Genomic DNA, 16,196 nt, shown 5'->3' with positions numbered 1-16,196 from the left:
CGTAGTTATCTCGAAGGGTATGGGTATGCCTCCCCTGCCTCATTTGAGATCACATACTCCAAAATAAAAGGAGACTTCAATCAGTTTAGTAGGTATTGTCCCCTCCATTTTTGTTCGCCCTTGCATTGCTTCAGTTATCTCTCTCTCTCTCTAACTCCCCTTTGGTGTCTCATGGAAGTGTAACCTAAAACAAATTTCAGTCATACGACGTGCTCATAACACTCATACTTTGGGGCAATCCATTATCACCAAAAAATGATCACCTATCCATTTATAACTAGGTGGATCGAAATACAACATATAGGATTAATTTTACCATAGTAAAATCACTTTCACCATGGGAAATAATTTAGTAAACCATTTTTATTAAATTATTTTCTAATTAAAAAAAACCCATGAGAATAATTAGATAAATCATTATTTATTTAATTTTCTCTAGGAATAATTATTAAATCATTGTTTAAATAATTATTCCTTGTCACATTTGACTAAATCCCCTAGGAATAATGAAATAAATGACTATTTATTTATTATTCCTTATTTTCATTATTGGAATAACTATTAAATCACTATTTAATAATTATTCCAATTTCACACCATTCCTAATCCTTGCGAAATAATTAATAAATCATTTTATTTGTTAATTGTTTCTAAATAAAGATATTTGACCATTTTAAATATCTTTTCCCTCTCCAAAAAATATAATAAAGTATTCCTAACAGTTAGATCTTCATTCAGTCAATATTATTTTATTATTCTCCATTTTCGAGATTAACTCAATACTTTCTTATAAATAAGAGGGTTTTCCATTCATTTTTCACCATGATCATTATCATCATCACCATTATCGTCTCTTTTCTTTTGAGCTCCCATTTGAGTTCTCCACACTGTTTTTTTTTTCACACGTTGAGAGAGAATATCGTTTACTGAAGCATCAAGGACATCAAAGGACCCATCCCACGGAGGGGGATTTGCAAACATTTTTTGTAGATCTCCTTCCCCAGGTGTTATCAATAAAGAATTTATTCATATTAAAGTTTTTTCCATTTGGGTTATTGCATTGGATATCTTTATTGTTGTTTTCTATTCTAGATTGTATATGTTTTTCACTTTTTTATTCCAAATCTAAATTGTAAGCAACCACGAATTGTTGTTAGGGTCACTTGTCAACTAGTGACTTAAGTGAAGAGTTTTTTGGTACACCTTCCAAGGAATTTTACACTAACACCTAGATAAACATATGTTCCATCAACGTTCTCATAATATTCATCAAACCAATCATTACTACAAGACATATGGAGTGATGCACTAGAATTGATGATCCATGTGTGCACATCATCAGTCTCTGCAAGCAATGCAACATTAGAAGCAAACAATATAAGATTTTTAAATACATCACTCATTGAGGTGTCTTTGTCCACAAATTTTCCATTATTCTTTCTATTTATTTGTTTAGACTCATTATATTTTATTTTATAAAAATCTTTAGAGTGATGTACAAGTTTCCCACAATAATAGTAATCATCATTTCTCTTATCATGAGTTGGAAATTTATATTGTGCCATACCTTTTTGTTTTTCTTCAAACTTTCCTCTTTTGTTTTTTTCCCATGGCTTACCTCTGTAATATGGTTGCTGACCCTTGGTTACCAATGCAAAATCTTAACGATTAGAGCCCAAATTAAAGTTCTTCATCCTCTCTTCCTCTTGGAGAAGAATCCATTTCAATTCATCAAATGTAGGTGAATTTTCTCTAGATGAAAGACTTGAAATAAAGATTTTATAACCTTTTACTAAGCCTTTTAATGTGATGGTGACCAAGTCAGTAGTAGACACCTTTTCACCAATATCTCCTAACTTATCACTTAGATCTTTGACATGGGAAATGAAATTGCTTATATTTTCATTTAGTTCCATTTTCATAGACAAAATCTTAGTCTTCAAAAATAATATTCAATTTGTAGATGTTGTATCATACAAACCATTGAGCACATCCCACGTTTATTTTGATGTCTTGCAATCTTTGATTTAAGGAATTATATTGTCCTTTATAGACGTATGCAACAACACTTTTGCTTTCAGTTCTCATTTATGCCAATCTGAAAGAGCAACAACAACAATGGGTTTTGGCTCATCCCCATTTACAATTGACCACAAATTATAACCTTCCAATACTATTAACAACTTAAATTTCCAATTAACATAATTTGTACCATCAATATTAGTGGATTATTTCAGATATGTATTAGCTGAAGGATTCAACATTTTTATTTTAAATTTTCTCCAATTAATCAAATGCACCATATCTCAAATAAATACCAAATAATCTCATATCCAAACACCAAATATAAGAAATTATTTTACCACAGACCTTTAACACACCATTAAAATTTCTACCGAAAACTCCTTTTTGTACCAATTCAAAAATATTTTAACTCCTTAATTCTCCTTTAAACCATACAAAATTTACTCTCCATAAAAACGAAGTCTAACTTATGGCTTGGCTTGGTTTAAAAAAATCAAACCTTTTAACTCAATAAATGGAATGCATTGTGGAGAGAATAGATGGTGAATAAAATGTTCAAATATGTCATTCACTCTCATGTGAATTGCAACAAATCTTACGCGGACATCATATTTCCTTTCATTTTCATTTTCTGCCAATATTGCTACAATGATCCAAAATATCTGAAAACTTTATATATTCACCAATCTGACTGCGCCCAAATGTAGGTGCATGTGCTTGCATCAAACCTAACATTCCGATCATATCTACAATAAGTAAGTGATCCTAGCAAATGTATGCAAGATCCACTCGTGGATCACATCCACAAATATCGTAGGTATCACACTAGTCCAACATGGTTACAGCCACATGGTCCCCAAACAGAGGCTACCTTTGAAACTCCTTTGCAATGAAACAATAACTTTAACACCAACAACTCTAACAAAACAATAGTAGAAAATGAGAAATTAGTGACTAGGTGACTAAAAAATTTAGTCACCACAACTTTTTAAAGTGAAATACTATGAAAAATGAGCAATTTTAAGTGACACAACTAAAAACAACTAACATAAATGACTAATTTAGTCACGGGTTAAAATATATGACAAGCTAATAAGTAATAAACTAAAAATGACTAATGTGAATGACTAATGTAAACTAAACTATCACTAACTTCTAATAAGGTATTTTTGAGCTACTTACAACTACTTGAAGTTTATTAATAACATTATTCCCCAAAAATAATGGGGCTACCTAGGAATATTTGAGTTTATTAATAACATTATTCATAGAATTAAGTATATTTTCCACCTCCTTACGGGTTAGTTGATATTCCCCTTGTGTGAACCTCATGTTTTCTTTTCCCTTTTTATATGAACATACTTGATTAGGGAGGTCTTTTATAGTCGCCTTATGTGTAAATCTCATGTTCTCTTTCCCTCTTTATATGAAAATACTTGCTTAGAGAAGTTTTTTATATACTCTCATATGATACAAACATTTTTCAAAATAAGTTTTTTCTTTATATTTTTATTGAAACTCTCAACCAAAATTATCACTCTCTGGACCTTCAAATCTATTAAATATATAACCTCTATACGAAAAAACCTCCTACTCAATAGTGACAACATAAAAAATTAACAAATTGTGAAAATCTAAACTTTGGCTACTCTAAAATCTAAAATCGCCCATTAAAATTTAATTTCCCGCTATTCAATTGACAAATTGTTAAAAGCTAATCAATTAATTTCCCGCTACTCTTAAGGTAAGGTGTTCCTTGAGTGTGTTTACATGAGTAGAGTAGAGGTGTTGTCTGTTGATTCAGTTGCAACCATGGTAGATGCAAATGTGGATGTTGGCACAGTGCAGTCGAAGAAGAGAACGTTCAAGAAGTTATCATACAGGGGTGTTGATCTGGATGCCCTTTTGGAAATGACCTCTTGAGGTAAGGTGTTCGTTGAGTATGTTTTCCGGAGAAGAGAAGAGGCATTGTTTGTTGATTCAGTTGCAGCCATGGCAGATGCAGATGTGGATGTAAGCACAATGTAGATGCAGAAGATAACGTTCAAGAAGTTCTCCTACAGGGGTGTTGATCTGGATGCCCTTTTGGACATGACCTCTGAAGAGCTCGTCAAGATCTTCCATGCTTGTGCTTGAAGAATGTTTCAGCGAGGTTTGAAGAGGCAACCAGTGGCCTTGATCAAGAAGCTCCGTAAGGCGAAATGGGAAGCTCCTGCAGGTGAGAAACCACAGCCAGTTAGAACCCACCTCCGTAACATGATAATTGTTCCTGAGATGATTGGTAGCATTATTGGTGTTTACAATGGGAAGACATTCAATCAGGTCGAAATCAAGCCTGAGATGATTGGCCATTATCTGGTAGGGTTTTCTATTTCGTATAATCTAGTTAAGCATGGAAGACCTAGTATTGGTGCTACACACTCCTCTAGGTTTATTCCTCTAAAGTAGACCAGCTTAGATCGTTTGATATGGTGGATATGTAGTGGGGTATTCTTAATTGTTTTCAGCTTACAAGTATAGGCACAAATAATTGGTTGCATATTCACATCAGTAAATCCTTTCACAATGCTTAAATGAATTTTTGAAGAGTAATTTTGGGTGTATTGTTACGTTTAATTAGCTAATGCACTATATATATTGTACAAGTTGAACTATTTGGTTATTTTGATGAAATTTTTGTCAACAAAAAAAATTCTCATTCCATAGACTATTTTTAGTCTTGTAAATGTTAAAATATCATTTCATTTCATTATTCCTTCCCTGCTACTCTTCTTCCTTACCAGGTTGGGAGAGGGATCAAAGCCAATAACACCTACTGTAAATAAACTCTATTCCGTACTAGGATTCCTAGCAAACTTAGTATTGTAGTCCCTTCCTGTTTTGTAGTGCCAAATGCCCAAGTTGCGTCCTCTAATAGTTATACAATTATGGATATGTAGAATGTTGCCCAGGTCAAGAGCGTATCATGAGAAAACAAGAAATAACCTCCCAACCGGATCCTTTGCCTGTAAGTAGCAATACTACCCTCCTCTTTTTCAATTTATTGTAGCTGGGATGACTTGACATAGAGTAGGTGCCACTATTTGTGGGAGAACGTCTCTCTACTTCTACTCCTGCCTCAGTAAGCTAGATTTCTCATCCTGGGTATGAAAATCAACATGAGGAATATCACCTAGTTAATTTGGACCACTCAGAAATAGAGCTTGGGCCTTTCTCTGCTACGTACCACTTAGGAATGAACCCATAAATCCTTAACAACCCAATACTTACCAAAATTGATTTTCTTCTGCACCCCTGTATCCCTAAGATGAGTAACTCAATGCTCTTTAGAGGAGAATAGTAGCTGGTAAGGGAGACGCATCCTCTAACTGTATGCAACAATATTTTCTCCCATGTACGCCCTCCACCTAATACCACTTAGGAGATTTTGTCTCTTTCCTGCTCAACTTATTGCTGGCCCCAGGGATTCTATATGAAAGTAGAATAGTTACATGTCTATATGCAATATCAAATATTGACCTATTGATTTCAGGTCTCCTGTTCGATGCTCTTCCTCTGAGCATAATCTCTTACCCACTACTCTTCTTCCTTACCAGGTTAGGAGAGGGTTCGATGCTCTTCTTCTGTGCATAATCTCTTACCCGCTACTCTTCTTCCTTTCTAGATTGGGAGAGGATTTGATGCTCTTCCTCTACGCATAATCTCTTACCCGCTACTCTTCTTCCTTACTAGGTCAGGATAGGGTTCGATGCTCTCCCTCTGTTCATAATCTCTTAGATTCTGTTATAGAATTCAGGAGGATCCTTTTGATCTTGAATTGGGTTCTAGATTGGGTTGTAGAATCCATTTGTCCATGATGTACAAGGGTTTAAGGCCTCAGAAGGAAAAGAAGCCGAGAAGGGCAGTGTTAATAGCAGGGAGAGTGATATTTTTTAGAACAAATCATATCGATTTGGTGAATCTTGAAAGACGTCTCAACAAGATATGCAAGGTATGGATGAAATCACAAATGCAGAGCCAAAGGAAGAGTAGGAAATTGTCAAAAAAAAACTATATATCACAAGTATTATTGCCCAAGGCAAACAGAGTGCCCTATCATCAAGATAGTAGATATTCACATCCATGTTCCCAATGCAAAATTGTCATCCACGTCAACATTGGTTTCTTATTTCTTGATATACAATTCTTGGTGAAGAAATTACCGTGTTAATGAAAGATATCATCAGAGGAACAATCACTCCCTCAAAACACCAATCTCTGGGGCAAAGGCCTCAAAGTTAGTCTCAAATTCATAGCAACTTTAGTTGTCACAGGAATTGTAAGTTTATTGCATGTTGGTCTCTGAATTTGGAGATTTCAAAGACTAGGCCTTAGAACTAAATGGGCTATCCATGAGGTAATATACAAACTAGTCCAAGCACTTTCATGGATTGTATTTGGGGCAGTAAATTGGACATGAGAAGAAATTCAAATCTACAACACATCCAAAGTCTCTATATCTCTGGTGGCTTATGAATTTCATTCTGAATACAATATTCTTGATCTTTGCAATCATCAGGTTCATGTCCACAACTCCTAATCCATATAGTATTCTACCTCTTGATGACCTTTCTACATTGATAATTTTCCCTACCCGTGGATTTATACTAGCATTAGCCCTCAAAGGGACTATAGGAATCACCAATGTTGAAGAAACGAAAAAAAAAATTACACGAACCTCTTCTAGATGGTAGCACTTTGAATCATGGCACTGAGAAAGAATTAATAACCCCTTAATGTACAACAGGTAATATGTCAAGGGCTACATGGTGATGGTTGAATCCTGTATTGAACAAAGGTTACAGAAATGCTTCACAATTGACAAATGTTCCTACACTGACAGCTGGTGATAACTTTGAAAATATGTTTGAACTTTTAAAATCAAACTAGTCTGATGACATAGTGGAACACCAACACCCTATACACCTTACATTTGTTGGGTCCCTATAATACTAGTGATTACCCCATTACTATTGTAGTTATACCCCTTATTTATATTGTTGTGCCCCTATTACCCCCATATTGTTATTTCTGTGCCCCATAGAATCCATCTATTGTTATTTTTGTGGCTTTATATTATAATTGTTAGGTCGGCTGGATTATATTGTGACTCCATAGACTCCTATATATAGAAAGGAGGTTTCTTCATTTGAATCATCCAAGAATTATTAATTTATGTAATGTGAAGGAGGTTTCCCCCTCGAAGAGGCTGAATTATAAGGCGTTGATCTATCTTTTCTATCTTTCTTGAAGTTGGTTTCATAACATTTGGTATCAAAGCTTTGGATTCTAGGGTTTCGCAGCTCCAAACAAGTCATCGTGGCATTTTCGCAATAACTTTTTTTCTGTGACGTTTCAAAAGTCACAAAAAAAAAATGTTTGAGAAGAAATCGTGCTGAACCTTGGATCCGAATTTCAGAGCTTTTAGCGCGATATTTGCGGAGATATGATCTGAGGAAGTTGGTCTTTTTGCAGACTCCTGAATTACATTCAAAACAGGTGACCTGGGGAAAATCATCATAACTTTCTCTCTGGGGATCGGATTGAAATTTTGTAAGAATCTACAGAAAGAGGACGGACTATAGTTTCTTGTATGTGTGTTTTAGATCCAAAGGTTGAAACAGTGACTCGTGGCACGTCGTACAAGTTCGCTCTACTGAACTAGTCTAAAAGCAAGTCACTGTGGGAGATTTCACATAACTCTTCCTTGGAGAATCCAATTTGGGTCAGACTTGTGGCATTGGAAAGAGGACACAAAGGGCTACTACAGCTCACAAATTCAGAACTAGATGATTGGAAATTACAGAGATACATCAGAGGCAATATCGAGCTCCTACAAAGTGAAAAAAGGTGTGTAGATTTTCTTAAATTTTTGCTTAAGCTTGGTTTGAAATTTTATTTTGAAGGAATTCAAAGGGCATAGTAGAGCATTATTATTGGTAACTGATGCCCTGAGGAAATAAAATGCAAACACCTAGTAAGGAACCTGAAAGCTCTAGCATGAATCATGAAGAAGAGGAAGAAATGCAACATGATATATCAAAATTACAAGACCAAGTGCAACAACTGTCCCTTGCACAAAAAGGAACAGAATCTAAGATGGATGGTTTAAAGAAAGATGTAGAAGCTAAGATGGATAGTTTAAAGAAAGGTTTATAAGCTAAGATGGATTTTTTAAAGAAAGGCGTAGAAGCTAAGATGATTGACGTGGAAGCTAAGATGGATGATTTGAAGATAGATTTGAAGACAGACATGGACAAATTGAAGATAAATATGAATAAGTTGCTACAAGAAATGGTCCCTAAGGGTGAAAGGGTACTAAAGGAAACTCATGATGAGAACAAAAGAAATGTTAATCATGATTCCATAGACGTTAATGTTGGATTGAAGAATCACCATATTCTAAAAATCGATATGAGGAAGTTTGATGGCAAGGATCCCGCCACATGGATATTACAGATGGAGCAATTCTTCGATCTCAATAATGTGCAAAACGCACAAAAGGTACGTATGGAAACTGTATATTTGGAACCAAATCATTTTGTATGGTATCAATGGCTTTGTTCTCATAAACAATTTATCACTTGGGCAATTTTTACGGAAGAATTGATAGCACATTATGAGGATACAAAAAGCAACACTTTTTTTAGCCAATTGATAAGTCTCAAACAAAAGGGTTCAATAATGGAGCACATTGAGGAGTTCCAAAAATTGAACATAAGGGTAAAAGATATTCCAGAGGAGCATAGGATTGATGTTTTCATAGGGTCTTTAAAGGATAATATCCAACATGATGTCCACCTTTGGGAACCTGATTCATTAGAGAAGGCATTCAGGTTAGCAAGAAAAATGGAAAGAAAAATTATGGCAACTAGGAAGCATACCACTCACAACTATAAAGACGGAAGTGTTGTTGCCCCTAGTCTTCCACAACCTACAAGGTTGACACCACAAAAATTGGAAGAAAAAAGAGCAAAAGGGCTTTGTTACAGTTGTGATAGCAAATACACAAAAGGTCATAAGTGTGCTGAGAAGAAATTATTCTACATAGATTGTGAAGAGGAAGAAGAAAAGGAGCAAGAAAGGTCAAAAGAAGAGGATATACTCCAGGAACAAAGCCTAGATGAAGAACAAATAAATCCGACCATATCTTGTAATGCATTGGTGGGAATTACCACTCCTCAAACCATCAAGATAGAAGGACAAATCAAGAAGAAAAAGGTAATAGTGTTGATTGATTCAGGAAGCACCCACAATTTTATTCATTGTAGGGTAGCAAAAGAATTGAATTGCTTCCTATATCCAGCACCAGAGTGTCAAGTGATGATTGCAAATGGAGGAACAATAAATTGCTCTGGAAAATGCCATAATATCAAGCTATCCATGGGAGAATATGTATTGACTAGCCCAATGCTTTCCATTCCAATGGGAGGTGCTGATGTTGTACTAGGAGTCCAATGGCTACAATCCTTGGGTACAATAGCTTTTAATTTTCAAGAACTTTTCATCAAATTTTCTATGGAAGGAAAGGAAGTTGAATTAAGGGGTATTGCAGGGAAACCAGGAAAGATAATCAGCTCTAATGGCATGACTAAGCTTCTTAAAAAGGAGCAAAGAGGTGTAATTGCACAATTATGTTCGCTAGATGTTTCCACATTGGAATCATCTATTTCTCCAAATCTCCAAAAAGTCCTGGACAATCATTCCAAGGTATTTGAGACTCCCAAAGGTCTCCCACCTATGCGTGATCATGATCATGCTATTCATCTGATTCCAGGAAGTGTTCCTCCAAACATCAGGCCGTACAGATATCCCTATGCCCAAAAAAGTGAAATTGAACGTATGGTTGCAGAAATGCTAGAGGCTGGTATAATTCAACCGAGTCAAAGTTCTTTCTCAGCTCCAGTAGTATTGGTGCACAAGAAGGATGGATCATGGCGCATGTGTCTAGATTATAGGGAGCTCAACAAGCTCACTATTAAAGATAAGTTCCCCATTCCTGTCATTGATGAATTACTGGATGAATTGCATGGATCAATTTACTTCACCAAGTTGGATCTTCGTTCGGGATATCATCAAATCAGAATGAAGATTGAAGACATTCCGAAAACAACATTTAGAACTCATGAGGGTCATTATGAATTTTTGGTCATGCCTTTTGGCCTTACCAATGCACCTTCAACATTTCAAGGTTTGATGAATTCAATTTTCAAACCATTCCTTAGAAAATTTGTGTTAGTATTTTTCGATGATATACTAATCTACAGCAAGTCTTGGAAGGATCATGTTGAACATGTTGACAGGGTGCTACAACTATTGGAGGAGAAACAATTATATGCAAAAAGATCCAAATGTTTCTTTGGAGTCCAGGAGGTGGAATATTTGGGTCATATTGTATCTCATGAAGGAGTTAAGGTAGACCCTAGCAAAATTAAAGCCATTAAGGAATGGAAAATCCCCACATCCATAAAGCATCTGCGAGGATTTCTTGGGTTGACAGGGTATTATTGCAAGTTTGTTAAGAATTATGGGAGAATAGTAGCACCTCTAACAACATTATTGAAGAAAGATTCATTTTCATGGACTCCAGAAGCAACAAAGGCCTTTGAACATCTTAAAGAGGCAATGTGCCAAGCACCGGTCTTAGCTACACCGGACTTCACAAAAACCTTTATTGTGGAATGTGATGCTTCAGGAAATGGAATTGGTGTTGTTCTAATGCAAGATGAAAGACCCATTGCTTTTGAAAGTCGTCCAATCAAGGGAAAGTTTTTAAGCAAAGCTATTTATGAAAAGGAAATGTTGGCAATACTCCATGCACTTAAGAAATGGCGACCCTACCTAATGGGAAGACACTTCAAGGTAAAAACGGATCATGATAGCCTTAAATACTTTTTAGAACAAAGATTATCCTTTGAAGAGCAACAAAATTGGGTCACAAAGATGTTGGGTTATGACTTTGAAATCATCTACAAAAGAGGGAAGCAAAATGTGGTGGCAGATGCACTCTCAAGAAAGGATGAGGATGTGGAAGCATTGTTGTGTGCCATTTCTATTATCCAACCAGATTGGATAAACGAAGCAAGGGAGGAATGGAAGATTGACGAAGAAGTGTGGGCACTTATTCGAAAGCTAGAACAAGATTCCAGTACTTCTGATACATTTAGCTAGCAAAATGATTCGTTATGGTACAAAGATCGCTTATACCTCTGTAAGAATTCCCAGCTAAAACAAAAGATTCTTATGGAGTTGCACACTTCTCCCTTAGGAGGGCACTCAGGATTTTTAAAAACTTACCACAGGGTTAAGAAGGAATTTTTTGGGATGGCCTTAAATCAGATATTCAAAAGTTTGTGGCAGAATGTTTGGTTTGCCAACAAAATAAAGTTGAAACAATTAAGACACCGGGTCTATTACAACCTTTATCCATTCCAAGCCAATGTTGGGAGGAGGTTTCAATGGATTTTATCACAGGATTACCCAAGTCTGAGGGAAAGAGTGTCATCATGGTGGTAGTTGACAGACTTACCAAGTATGCACACTTTTGTGCATTATCACATCCATTTAAAGCCAGTACAGTTTCTACTGCATTTATGGAAACAGTTCAAAAGCTACATGGAAACCCAAAGATTATTGTAAGTGACAGAGATCCCATTTTCACTGGAAATTTTTGGACAGAATTATTTTCTTGTCTTGGTACTCAGTTAGCTCATAGCTCATCTTATCATCCTCAATCTGATGGGAAAACTGAGATAGTAAACAAATGTTTGGAAGGATATCTTCGTTGCTTTGTATCTGATAAACAGACACAATGGGTCAAATGGTTACCTCTGGCTAAATGGTGGTATAACACTTCCTTCCATACAGAAACAAAAATGACCCCATTTATGGCACTTTATGGGTATAAACCACCATCCATCACATCATATTTAAGAGAAAATTCTAAGGTTCAGGCAGTGGAACATCACATCGAACATCAACAACAAGTCCTCCAACTCTTAAAGGATAACCTCGTGTTGGCACAAAATAGAATGAAACAACAGACAGATCAACATCGCAGTGAAAGAAGTTTTGATGTAGGTGATTGGGTATTCCTACGGCTACAACCATATAAGCAAATGTCCCTAAAGCAAGCTAAGAAGGATAATAAATTATCACCAAACTATTATGGTCCATACAAGGTGTTGCAAAAGATTGGTACTATGGCATACAAATTGGAGCTTCCTGCAGCTTCTCGATTGCACCCAGTTTTCCATGTTTCATGTTTAAAGAAGGTTATAGGCGACAAGCTCCCAATTCAAACAATATTGCCAGAACTTGACAAGGAAGGAAAAATTATATTGGAACCGGAAGCAGTCATAGAAACAAGAACTCGACAGCTACGAAATCGATCAATTTCAGAGTATCTTATCAAGTCGAAGAACTTATCCGCTGAAGATTCCACATGGGAGGATGATAATTTTATGCATAAGTATCCAGAACTACTCAAGCGTTGAGGACAACACTTTTTTGAAGGAGAGGGGCATGTTCGGTCCCTATAATACTAGTGATTACCCCATTACTATTGTAGTTATACCCCTTATTTATATTGTTGTGCCCCATAGAATCCCTCTATTGTTATTTTTGTGGCTTTATATTATTATTGTTAGGTCAGCTGGATTATATTGTGACTCCATAGACTCCTATATATAGAAAGGAGGTTTTTTCATTTGAATCATCCAAGAATTGTTCATTTATGTAATGTGAAGGAGGTTTCCCCCTCGAAGAGGCTGAATTCTAAGGCATTGATCTATATTTTCTATCTTTCTTGAAGTTGGTTTCATAACAACATTACTTAGATTCTTTTGGCAAAATCTTACACTTACTGCATCCCTGGCCATTGCAAAACTATGTATGATGTATATTGGCCTAGTTTCGATACATTTTTTTTTTGGATTTTATATTTGGAGATCAGCACCTTCCTTAGGAAGGCTATGTCCTTGTATTGAACCTAATTTTCATTCGTGTCAGAAAAACATAGCCTAATTTTCCTGAGTTTTTCCTATGTTTGAACTGATCACTTACTCTCTGGTCTCACCCAAGTTTTCACAGAGCTAAGTTTTGTAACTATAAGAACCAAAACATGCGAAGGCTCATCTTTCCAGAGAAATGTGAGATTTCAATAGGTACAAACCAAGGAAAAATGTATATTGAAAAGAAGAAACTTGTACCCATTAGAATTTTTGATTTCGGAGGACTCATATGACTAGTTGTTCTTAGTACGCTAAAATTAATTTATTGCAAGATAACCAGATGAAAGAAATGACAGTGAAAAATAACAGAAATAGTAGTTGACTTGAAAACTGTCACTTCAGAGGTATAATTGACTCGTGCATTGTTAATTAATGATTCATTGATTCATCAAACATGATTTGTTCTCTTAGATTTCTTTCCCTCATTCAAACTAAATAGGTCTATTAGATTGAACTCTAGTTCTCACCAATTTTGTGAGAAATCACTTAGATCTAGGATCTCTGTCTCTTTAATAGAAGCAAAATAATTTTACTAGAGATGAAACTTTTGCAATGAAAGCCCTTACTACTTGTATGGAAGTTTTAAAACCAACTTTACATTTTGTTTGTGCACAATTTCAACTATTTTTTCATCTCTTCTGAACATTATTTTCCTTTTCCTCCCTCTTTTTCCTAACTAAAACTTTATTTTGTTTTACCTCTTACCTTGTGGTTCCTTAGCTGAATTTATTCCTTCTTGAACTCATAGTTGATGATGGGTTCTTCTGTCTTGTTTTGCGACTTTCTTTCTTTACATTTATTTTTATTCCAATCAGAGTTGTCTTCGAATTTCACTTTAGCATCTGATGGGGGTTTTCTTCGATCCTTCACTTTCTTATGTTTGCTTGTGTAACCCATTCTCCTTTCTCCCTTCTACTTGCATCTCAAAACCCTTCTTTCCTTTATCAGTTAGGTTGTCAAGAGGGAAATAATAGGGCTATATTCCATATTCATGGAAAGACCGACATTGAAGGATAGCCTTTTCATAATCTAAAACTAATTTCTAGGTAAAAACATTGAATTTCAGAGGAAGCCCTATATGAAGATCCATTTCCAAAAAATAATAGTACAATACATGTGACCAACTATGGGAGGTTGTGTTGTCAGGTACTTTCTTAGAAAATTTCCAATACTCTACAAGGCTGATTCATACCAAAATTATGTTAACAAATTTAGGAGTCAAACTCAAAATGACATAGTTCCAAATTTTTCTATGAAAGGATTGAAATTTGAAATTTGTATGGCATGGTTTCAACTTTCAACTAAGGTTTTCCTTCCACAATTAACATGGCCCGACTTCCAGAACAACTAATTTATTTTCTTGTAAATCAAAAATCAAAATAGAGAAACCCCTACCATAGTATTGTATATTCATAGAGCCAATCTTTTTAAACACCAATCCAAAATAGTATTGAAATGAATTGACCAATGCAAAAATCTAGAGCTCTAGACAGATAGAAGCTTCTAAACTTGCAGATCTGATATGTGCACAAAAGACAACAATGAGAGAGCACTCACATAACAAGAAAATGCAAGAGAAGAATTGTCTCAACTATGCACATTGTACCAGTGTAGTTTGACTCATCCAAGGCTCTTCTATTGAGTCTTGTGGAGTCTTCTCTAGCCCCCACACTCACTAAAAAACTCACCAACAAACTCACCACTTTCTATACTCACCATAAAATTTCCATACTCATCGAGACTCACCATATTTTTGGGCACTGAATTTATTGTATTTTGAGGTTCATTTGTATTTGTTGAGTCTTTCCCAAGTCATTGAGTCATGTAAAGTCATTGAGTTTTTTTGAGTCCTAGGCTAGTTGAGCCTTTGTTAAGTTTGAGTGTGACAACATTGCATTGCTATTAGGGTTCCACAACCACCTTAACTTCCATAGTTAGTGGAATATATTGTTAGTGTATTGAAAGCCATCTTTATTAAATAAGGCTCTACACAGTAGTATAGTGTGAAATCAATAAATGTAAGTGAACTTGTTAAAGAAGGTCCATTAGTTAGTGGTTCAAGCCTCATTAATGGAAGTCCATTAGGTGGTTACAGTTTTTGTCAATTAGAAACTATATATATAGTAGTAGAAGCTATGTAATGGGTTATCAAGTGAATATTGTAGTATTTGGAGCTCCTCATATTGGAGATTTCCCCCTAGAAAAGGCAAGTGAACATTGCATTTAGTTTGGAATATCAATAAAGGATTGCTTGAAGTGATATTTTCCAATTTTAGTTCTATTATTTGCTTTTCACAGTTGTATTCCATCTATCTTATTTAATTTCTTCATGCATTTATATTATGCTCTTTTTGCTCCAAATATTCTATTTCAACTAACAAGAAACACTACAAATACAAGTGGTCTAAGAGCACTTTCTCATGCCAACACATGTTCCAATTTTATAAAAACATTATTTAGGTTAGAGATGTGTTTCAAAATATTTAAATAATACAAATATTTATCATTCAATGGGCAAGAATATAATTTGGGAAGAATACATGTAGAAAAAAATAGAGGCATCACCTTATTGAACACCTTTATAACATCTATTGGCACCCCTTTGAGTAGCACTGCATCAAATAACACCTACATATGGAATTATCTTCAATGTTCCTTCAGGTATATCAAAATCCCCCTTGGTACACTTGAAACCAACCTTACATAACCCTATTAGTCATCTTATTGCCATGAGTACGTGGAGAATAACACTTGGGAGATATATCTCACATACTAGGGAATTGGGTAGGATGAATAATGTATAATATATCACCATTGGTTGGTGCCATGAAAGATTCAGTTGAGTACTATTGATGGAAACAATAGGTATATCAAGGGCTATATAACTTGACACTCCTCTATCCTTAGGACCCTACAAATCCTAGCCTCTTCCACTAAACCATAGCTTTTGCAACACAGGTAACAAAGTTTCTACACATTTCGTAGTATCGAGAGTTTTGGAATTTCATCACTCAATAATACTCCCCTCAAATTGAAAAAATATTTCTAGGGCCTGCCAATACCATTACAGGAGACCTAGCTCAACAAAATCCTTGTGAAACATTAATTATTGTGGTGTCA

At 35.4% G+C, this 16,196-nt stretch overlaps 1 pseudogene; it reads left to right on the top strand.

Annotated features, from left to right (window-relative positions):
* The first annotated feature begins 4,017 nt into the window (after positions 1–4,017).
* LOC149140306 (small ribosomal subunit protein uS19 pseudogene) lies at positions 4,018–4,473 on the top strand (annotated as a pseudogene).
* Positions 4,474–16,196: the final 11,723 nt, after the last annotated feature.

Source organism: Pinus tabuliformis, chromosome X (assembly GCF_031772625.1).
Source record: "Pinus tabuliformis cultivar Carrire ecotype Pingquan chromosome X, CPIR1, whole genome shotgun sequence".
Classification (NCBI taxonomy): Eukaryota; Viridiplantae; Streptophyta; class Pinopsida; order Pinales; family Pinaceae; genus Pinus; species Pinus tabuliformis.
The sequence above is the reverse complement of the archived record's forward strand: the minus strand, read 5'-3'. Positions and strand labels throughout refer to the sequence as shown.